The sequence below is a fragment of the Myotis myotis genome, unplaced genomic scaffold (assembly GCF_014108235.1).
Source record: "Myotis myotis isolate mMyoMyo1 unplaced genomic scaffold, mMyoMyo1.p scaffold_m19_p_5, whole genome shotgun sequence".
Classification (NCBI taxonomy): Eukaryota; Metazoa; Chordata; class Mammalia; order Chiroptera; family Vespertilionidae; genus Myotis; species Myotis myotis.
Genome location: NW_023416357.1, coordinates 39666641 through 39675744, shown reverse-complemented (window position 1 = coordinate 39675744; position 9104 = coordinate 39666641). Strand labels below are relative to the sequence as shown.

Below are 9104 nucleotides of genomic sequence, written 5' to 3'. Positions count from 1 at the left end.
ACCCAGGTAAGTCATCCCCAGATTCCTGACCCATGGGAACTGTGAGATAACAAATGTGTGTTGTTTTAAGTTGGTGGTAATTTGTTGTGCAGAAAAAGAAAAGTAATACAAAAAAGTAATGTTAGTTACAGTCTCTATGAAGTAAGCATTGTGTAGAAAATAAATAAGAGCCCTGGGAGCAGTGTGCTGGGAATCAGAAGGACTGAATACGTTCTCTGAAACCAGAAACCAGATAGTGGAGGTCAGAGGAAGGTGCCACTTCAAGAAGACAGGAGTAAAGGCTGTGGGAAGAGGAACTTTGCCTGGGAGCTGCAGATACAAACCTGTCGGACAACTGTGAGTCTGATAAGGACATTCCATACCTGTGACCAGACTTGGGAAGTAGGTGGGAGGGGAAAGAAGAAGAAGGAGAGAACAAAGAAAATCAACTATTCATAAGTTTCTCAAGAAATATCCAGGAACAATATGAAGAAATCTTTATGGAGACTAAAGGAAGGCTCCCATTGCAAATATTACTTCTTTTTCTACAGATTAATCTATAAATTTAATGTAATTCTGATAAAATCTTACTGGAGTATTTGGAATTTGACAAAAATGAAATTATTCAGAAGAATGATCACTAAGAGCAGCTAATATATTTTTTGAAAAAGAAGAGTAATGAGGGAGACTCTCTTATCAGGAAATAAAAACACATCTTAAAGCTGTAATCATTGTAACTGAATGGCATTGTTCAGGGGTAGGCAGGCAGCTGATCTCACAGAAAAGTAGGAGTCCAAACCAGACCCAAGGACTCATATGTGTATACCCTTGTGCATTTGTTGTGTTTTGGTATATGATAAAGATTTTATTTCTAATCATAAGGGAAAGGCTGGATAGTTAAATGAATTGGGACAAACTATTTATATCACTACCTCATACAGGCCACACAAAAAAATAAATCTTGATTCATTTCATATTTAATTGTAAAAGATGAAAATGTGTACGTTAAACAAAATTTGGTGTCTTTGGTGTTAGAAAAGGCATTTCTAAGTGTGATACGAAAGCCAAGAATCATAAAAGAAGGGTTGTTACAGTAGATCACATAAACATGAGAACCTCTGTGTGGTATACAATTCTACCAGATGCCTGAAAGACAAACAAATAGAGAAAAAATATGTAACACGAATGCCTAAGTGTTCTTAAGCTCTGAGCTCCTACAAATCAACTAGAAAAAGAGAAGCAACCATTTGGAAAAATGAAGCAAAGCTGAAAAGAGCTCGTGTGCTTGCTTTGCTCCATGTGTCCTTTAGAGCCTTCCAGAAATCTCAGTTTCTCAGGCTTCCAGGAGCAGCAAGGTTGGGGGTATTGCACTGCCGGTCAGGGTCACAGTACATTTCTGGAGATGTCCGGTTCTAATCATCTTTCTGTCAAGACTCATTTTCTTCCACATTACCCAGCAGCTTCTTCCACATTACTAAGCAAATGTTCAGAGCTTTCTTTTATTAAATAATCTCACTAAATGGAGGTTTTATACCCGTCCACACTTTCACCCTAATGAGTGCATCCATTGCTAAAGGCTATTTCATTAAAATAATTATTTTGCAAAATGAATATGGCTTTATCTTTTTATGGTTGTGGAAATAATTCATGTTTCTTGTAAAAACATTCATGCTGTGCAAGAAAGAGGTAAGGAAGTCAGTAAAAATACCCTTATCTTGACACACAAAGATAATTCCTATTTTCTTTGTGTGTATACACACATTAATGCACATACATTCACACAAGCACCTGTTTATATTTTTACAAAAATGATATCATACTTTTTCTCACTTCATGAATAGCTCCCTATTTTAATAAATATAGATCTACCTCATCGTTTTAAATGGATGCATATTACTCTTCCAAATGAATGTGCTATAATTAATTTACCCAGTCTCATACAGATAAAATTTAAGATATTTTTATCATTATAAAGAGCTCCGTAAATCATTTCTTACACATATTTTTGGCTATGGGTCTGGTTATTTCCTAAGAATTAGTTTCTAGAACAGATTAGTCAGTTGTCCTAAGGGAAGAAAGAGCCAGACAAGACGATCTGATGCAATAGCCAGCTGTAATATTTGAGGAAGGGAAGAGATAGTGAGTTTATCAGTCATTATCACTTGAATCTGTGCCCGGCCAACCCCTATGAACACATGTTTGTGTTTCAGACACAGAGAACTTAACAGCAGCACTACTTCCAGACCCTTCTAACAGTGAAGGCAAGGAATGGGAGGAGAGGAAAGAGAGCTGCATCCTTTGCTTTGCTCCAGGCCATTATGTAGTACTTGGAAGTCCCAGAGTTGGTAATCTGAGCAGGGGACAGCCCAAGGGATTGGATTTGTCTCTATGCATATGTGTGAACCCCATGGGAACCCCCACAAACACAGAGCAGGGGTGTTTTCAGGGGACTTTTAGGGGCAGGTGCCAGTGAAATCTGAGTCATTACTCTTGCCTGATCCTATCCATATTCAGTGCCAAGTGAGACTTGGAGACATTCAGATAATACCATAATTATGTATGGGTATAAACCAACTCTGTGTGCTGAATGCCTCCAAAATACTGAATACACACACTAGTCTATTTTTAAGCACATACCTACCTATCAGCTTGTCCTGTCTGTCATTTTATGGTCTAAAGATGGTACGTTGGGACATGTTCTCTCTTACCTGCTGTGTACTCATAGTGAATGTAAGGCCTCTTGGATTCTCTTGACAGCCTCTTGCCAACTTAGCCATATATATGATATAAATTCTTTCATGTCTTTATCTAAAATCGGGTATGAGATTGATTCTCTCAAATGAAGACTTCAGTGACTACCAATTATATAGAGATTGTCTTTTATCTTTCTTCCCACTTCCTAGCACAATGCCTTCCCAGAAGCTGGGTAATGTACAAGGAAGAGCAACCTAAACACCAAAGTAGGAGAGAATGGTGGGCACTGCTTATTGCCACCCAAAGTCATCCCCCTTTCAGCACACTCTTCTTCCCAACTAAAAGAAGTCCAATTTATTCAGGAGCTAGGTAGGACCTACTGATTCAGGCCCTTTCCTAGTCCCAAAATATAAATCATGATTAGTCAGAACCAGACATAATAACCTTCTGCTTGGCCTTTGGTTGATTGAAGGATGGCATGTGATCTTGCTTTGGCTGGCGAGATGTAAGGGAAACACTATGGAAGTAGGCTTAGTTTCCCAAATGAAAAGACAAAGTCTCTCAAGACTTTGAGCTCCCTGTAGTGGGGAGGTGATGCCTGGAAGAGCAATGACCATGAGATAAGCATGAGGATGCTAAGATCAGGAACATGGAGAGAACAGCCTTGGTCCTGAGGACATTGTGAGCAACTGAACCCCTCCAGCAATTGCTTATTCCCAGAGTTGTTGCTGAGCAAAAGGAATTCCTATTTTTTAAGGCCACTCTAAGTTGGTGTTTTGGTTACACCACCAAAGCATTTCTAAGTGGTGCAGGGAGTAAATAAACAAGAGTGACTTCGTTATCTAAGAGCATGAACTCTGAAGCCAGGGATTCAAGTCTCAGCTGTTTCATGTACTAGTTTTATAATTTTGGCTGGGTTAATCTTTCTGTGCCTCAGTTTCTCTGTCTGTAAGATAGAGATGATAGTAGCACCTGCTTCATAGATTGTACTGTGTAGTCCAGAAGAAATATCAAAATGTCAGCCTGACTTATTTATGAGGTCACAACAATACACAGGTGTCCAGAATTGTAAAATTGTACCTAGATTACTTTTCATGAAAGAATGTAAAATCTCTGCTAACACATCATTTTAACTAGACTTGGATAAGGAAGTGGCTTGTAAAATTTTTTCAACCCTTCTCATATTTATTATGGACAAATGTAAAATTGTTAGTCTCTGGGATGGTCTAGAATAAATGTTTGGGATTTTTCATTCTCATAAAACAAAGGAGCAGAGTTATTCCACATGTAAGTCTTAGGCTGACTCCACCCTAGAAAGTGGAACCTGTAGTGTAACTGTAGTTCCAAGCAAGTTCATGCTTCTTTATGTGGTCACATTTACTCTCAATATAGAAATGGTTCCTTTCAAAGTTTTTATTTTTTTTTTTTCAGAAAATTTTTTTAACTCTGAAAGAGTTTGCATTTCTATCTGTATGTTTCTTATAGTTTTATCTTTAAAAAGAGATTAATTAACAAACAGCAATTTATGTTAATGAGTTGTCATGAGAAATACAAAGGAAGTACAGACACCAGTCTTTGCTCTCCTGCTGGTAATAGTCTTCTAGATCAGGGCATGTGGTCACCCCATGTTCTACTTTTAGAGGCGAGTTTATTAAGCATGATGCATTGGACATGTGTATATCATGGCTGACCAAAAAACTCAGGGGGTCTTCCTCTATTATTTCTGACCAGTGGATGGTCACTTAATGAGGACAAGGCAAAGGCCCATTTAAATTTGATGCTCATGAGTACACTTGGAATTGTCTCTTGTGGGGCATCCAGGCTTCCGACTCCAAGTGAGTTGTGTTTTTCTGCCAAATAACCCTATGGCAATGGAGTACTAAGAGGTAAATCCAACATTCTCTCTGGGGTTGCCTTCCCCTTGACTTAGAGGAGAAAGGTTGGTTTGGATTTTGGTGCTGTTGGGGATATGGGAGCAACCATAGGCCATGTAGATTGCTAATCAGCGTGGATGTCATTGCCTGAGGCAGCAACAAGGGTTCACTAAGCCCCATGTGGTGCATGGCATTGGATTAAGAACTCAGATATGGTGAGGCTCTGACTCTAGACTTCAATCTTATACTTCTGCTCAAAGAAAGAAAACATTCATAATGACATCGTTCTATTTAGAATCACGACTCCCTTCTGCCTTCTATTCCACAATGCTATGATGAGGTCTAAGAAACAATAATCCCTGTCAGCCAACAATAGGTATCCTGTCCATTGGCAATGGAGGCCCAAGTGTCTGATGAATCAGGGAAGAAGAATTTAAATATTCTAAAATCACCTCAGTTTGAATCCAGTGACATTAATAGATAGAACTACAGTATGTGAGAATCAGAAGGTAATTTAGTGATCACTTTGGCCAGTTGTTCCCTAACCTTGGATCTACCAGATTCACTTGGAGGGCTTGTTGAACACAGATGAATGCCCAGTTTCTGATTCCTTAGGTCTGGGGTGGGGTTCAAGCTGAGTGGATAAAAAAGCTGTGCTACATTTACACAGTAGAATACTAATCGGCCATAAAAAAGAAGAAAATCTTACCCTTTTTGACTACATGGATGGACCTGCAGAGTATTATGCTAAGTGATACTCAGAGAAAGACAACGACCATATGATTTTGCTTAAGTGTGGAATCTAATGAACAAAATAAACTAACGAACAAAGTAAAAACAGACTCACAGATAACAGAGAACAGGCTGACAGCTGTCAGAGGAGAGGGCTGGGGAATAAAGGTGAAGGGATTAAGTAACCCCACCTCAAAACTTATAGGTAAAGACAACAATATGGTGATTACCAGAGGGAAAGGGGGTAAGGGGAGGTGAAAGAGGATAAAGGGGGCATAAATGGTGATGGAAGGAGACTTGACTTGGGTGGTGAACACACAATACAATATACAGACGATGCATTATAGAATTGTACACCCGAAGCCTATATAATTTTGTTAAACAATGTCACCCCAATAAATTCAATAAATAAAAATAAAAAAGAAAAGCATTTGCATTGCTTTCAAGTTACCAGGTGAGGTTGATGCTACTGATCCAGGTACCACACTTTGAGAATCTTGAATTTAGACAACTTCTGTACTTTACAATTAAGGAAATTGAAATGGAGAAATTGGTGGATTGTCCAGGGTATTTGAGAAAATCAAAGAGCTAAAACTAAATTCAATTTTTTTGAGTTAGGGTCATTGTTCTTTCTATTTCAACATTAATGCTGTGAATTGACTATGTCCACAATATTATGTATTTGCTTGGGAACAATAGGATATTTAGAGCTCCCAAATCTTTGCTTTTTCATGAGGTGACTGTTGACTCTGGGAAATCATGTAACCTCTTTATTGTCTCAGTTTCTGTAAAAAGGGTAATAGTAGCAACCTACCATATAGAGGCATTAAGTAGATTAACATATAATAATTTATAAAGTTCTTAGAATCATGCCTTGGAAACTGCTATAATTGATTTAATGATTATTATTAAATATTAGTTATTTCTAATGAATTTGAAAATATTTCATATTACCAAAGTTTTACTTTATCTGGTCAAACTGGTTGGCACAAGGATAGTAAAGGTGACTAAGAGAAAAAAGACTTTAGAATGTGACTAATCCTAGAGCAGGTGATTTAATATAATTAGATTTTAGATCTTCTAAATTATCTACTCCATCCCTCTCTTCCTATCTGAGGAACAGAGAAGTCATCGAGAAATTGAAACTGGTCTAAGCTTTTGTAGCAAATTAGTACCACTACCAGCTCTTGAACTTGGTTTAATTCATTACTTTCTTAATCTATGCAGTATTTTGAATGTAGTAACATAGTACCGTATTCACTTATAGATTCATCTCTATGTCCTTTGCTAGGAATTATTAAATATCATTTTTTTCTTTGCTTAGCATGCCTTTTTCCAGAACTTCTTTGTGTGTGTGTGTGTGTGTGTGTGTGTGTGTGTGTGTGTGTGTGTGTGATTGTTTCCGTATAGGGATAAATGAAATGACTTTATTTCCATTAAGTTCTAAGAATACTTAGAAGAGTATTTGGACCTACCCCAGTTATTCTACTCTTTCTCCCCCAAGTCTTCCTTGTCTTGAGGTGAGTCAAAGCCATTGAAAGAAATTATTATTCAACTTAAAAATAAGGATTCATTTAAAGTATCTAAATTCCAGGTTGGACAGCAGAAGGTTAATAGTGCATAGAAAAAAATTCCAGCAGCCCACAAATCTAAGCATAATTATGTATGAACATGAGGCTTTTATTGCTGTCAAAATTAATCACTTTTCAACTTCCAGCTGTTAAAACCCTTCTGGCAGTTTTCCAAGCAATTCCCCTACAGTTACTTTTCCTTCAATTAAATTCTGGTGTAGTTCTCAGGCTCCTGTTACATAAGCAGCAATTTAAAAATGGACTTCTTGGGTTTTCTTTTCTTCTCTTTTCCTTTTTTTTTCTTTTGTCTTGCTTAAACCTAGAAAATGACAGAATACGAAGTTTGCTTCTCTTACTCTTTCAGCTCAACTTTTACTTAAGCTTCAAGCCTACCAAACAAGCAATGTGGGATTAAAGTATTAGTGTTTATTATAAAGCACTTTATGTGTGTGTAGTGATTTGTAATAATTTTTATTAGTCCTTTCTCTCAACTGTCTTCCAAGGTAAGTGAATATTGTTATGTTTTCTGTCTACAATCCCACACACTTTTCTCCGCCAGAAACTTTGCAGGATGTGTAGTTTACAAATCTCCAGCACTGGGGTTAGTACTCATGTTATGCGGTTCCTTATTTCTAGGGTAATAGTTACCCTCATCACTCCTTTAATTAAGTGTATATGTTTGTCACAGTGGCAATAATCTTGGCCAGCTTCCTAGACGTTCCCATGGTGGCCTGAACCTCCCTGACTACAAAAACAACTGCAGAGAGGTTAGCGGAGCTGTGAAGGGCAGAGGCCCATGGCAAACTATGTTGAGTACCATTATGTTTAGTACTAGTCCTCAATGAGATTTAGAAATGGTCCCAGCACACCATCTCAGTTTATGAATGGAAGTGTGTTCACGTCTTTGCATTTGCTTGAGTGTCTGCACACGGATATTGTGTTGGAAGTGCTATCTTTCCATTCTTCATGCTGAGATTCCAAAGGATCAGTCCTAACATCCTTTCTCAGAGCTCTCCAGGGATAAAAGAGGGATGGAGCTTTGCTCTACTGGGACTGGGAATTCTGATCCCTCTCACCTTCTCTTCCACATTTGAGTTAGTGCAGCCAGTTTCATTTCCCTGGTTTGTCTCTCTCGAGTCTTCTGGTGGTGCCTGCCCTCTTTGATTCTGGGTGGAGATCTTTGCACGTTCCTCGTCACTTTATGCTATTGCTGTGTATTAAATTCTATAATGAACAGATGTCCTCCGTTTGCAATCTCTGTAATTTCTGCTATCATCCTCTACTTTCATGCAAAATTAACATATTTCCAGATGCTGATTCCTCCCTGAGCCTTTCTACCTGCTAGTAGCAGCTGGTGTGAGACCTGACACAGGGCAGGGGGTATGAAAATGTCTGTGTGGTAGAGATAAAAGAGTATAGAGGTCTTGTATGTCAAAGAAAAAGTAAGAATGCAGCAAACACCTTGTCGCACCTCTCCATTTTATCATGAATATGCAGTTCTGTGCGCCCCTCTATGATGCAGCTGGGAAGAGAGACTGCAGATGCAGGGAAATCATCATTCCATTCTCCTCATCCATACTTCAAGATGGCTCGTTGTTAAAAACTTGGGCTTTGGCAATCAGAGCCAGTCAAGACTTAGGACACTGAGCAAGATCCCATGTCCAAACAGGAGTCTAGCTGGTCCGTGGGCTGGGGAGCCATCTGGTGAATTTACTGTAGCAACAGTCCCCTGAGGCTGCCTTGGTTGACAACAGCCTGCTGGTGAAATCCTATCCATGCTCATATCCAGCCCAAGAAAATGGCTCAAGGCCTGAGCATCTTGGCAGGAATATGGAAAAGGGACAGATTCTCCAAGAAGTAATCAGATTATCTGTTTCTTTCCTGTAGTTTGCACTGCAGTAAAAAATCTGTGTTGGGTATACCCGTAGACCTTGCCTGACTGTGTTCATGGCCAGGCAGGGGGACAGTGTATGCAAGAGTAATTTGGAGTTTGTGCCAGTTCTAGCCAGCCTGCTCAGTGGCTGGATAAGTTGCATTACTTCAACATTTACCAAAAAATAAAAATTAAAAAAAAAAAATCTGTGTCAACCTCTCCCTCCTCTTTCATAAATGAGTTGGCCAGTTTGCTCTGATATGAGTGGGTTTACTCCAGGCAGTGTAATTTGCACAAATCCTCCAGAGCCTGGATGGCCTAGAGTGGACCGGCCAGGATAAGACTTTGTTGGACTTTGACAACCAGAGAAGCTGCCAAGAC

At 38.9% G+C, this 9104-nt stretch overlaps 1 non-coding gene across 1 annotated transcript; it reads left to right on the top strand.

Annotated features, from left to right (window-relative positions):
- Window positions 1-8764: 8764 nt before the first annotated feature.
- Window positions 8765-8899, top strand: LOC118657200. The gene has a single exon (XR_004967924.1). It is a non-coding gene; the product is annotated as a small nucleolar RNA SNORA58 (small nucleolar RNA).
- The last annotated feature ends 205 nt before the right edge of the window (window positions 8900-9104 follow it).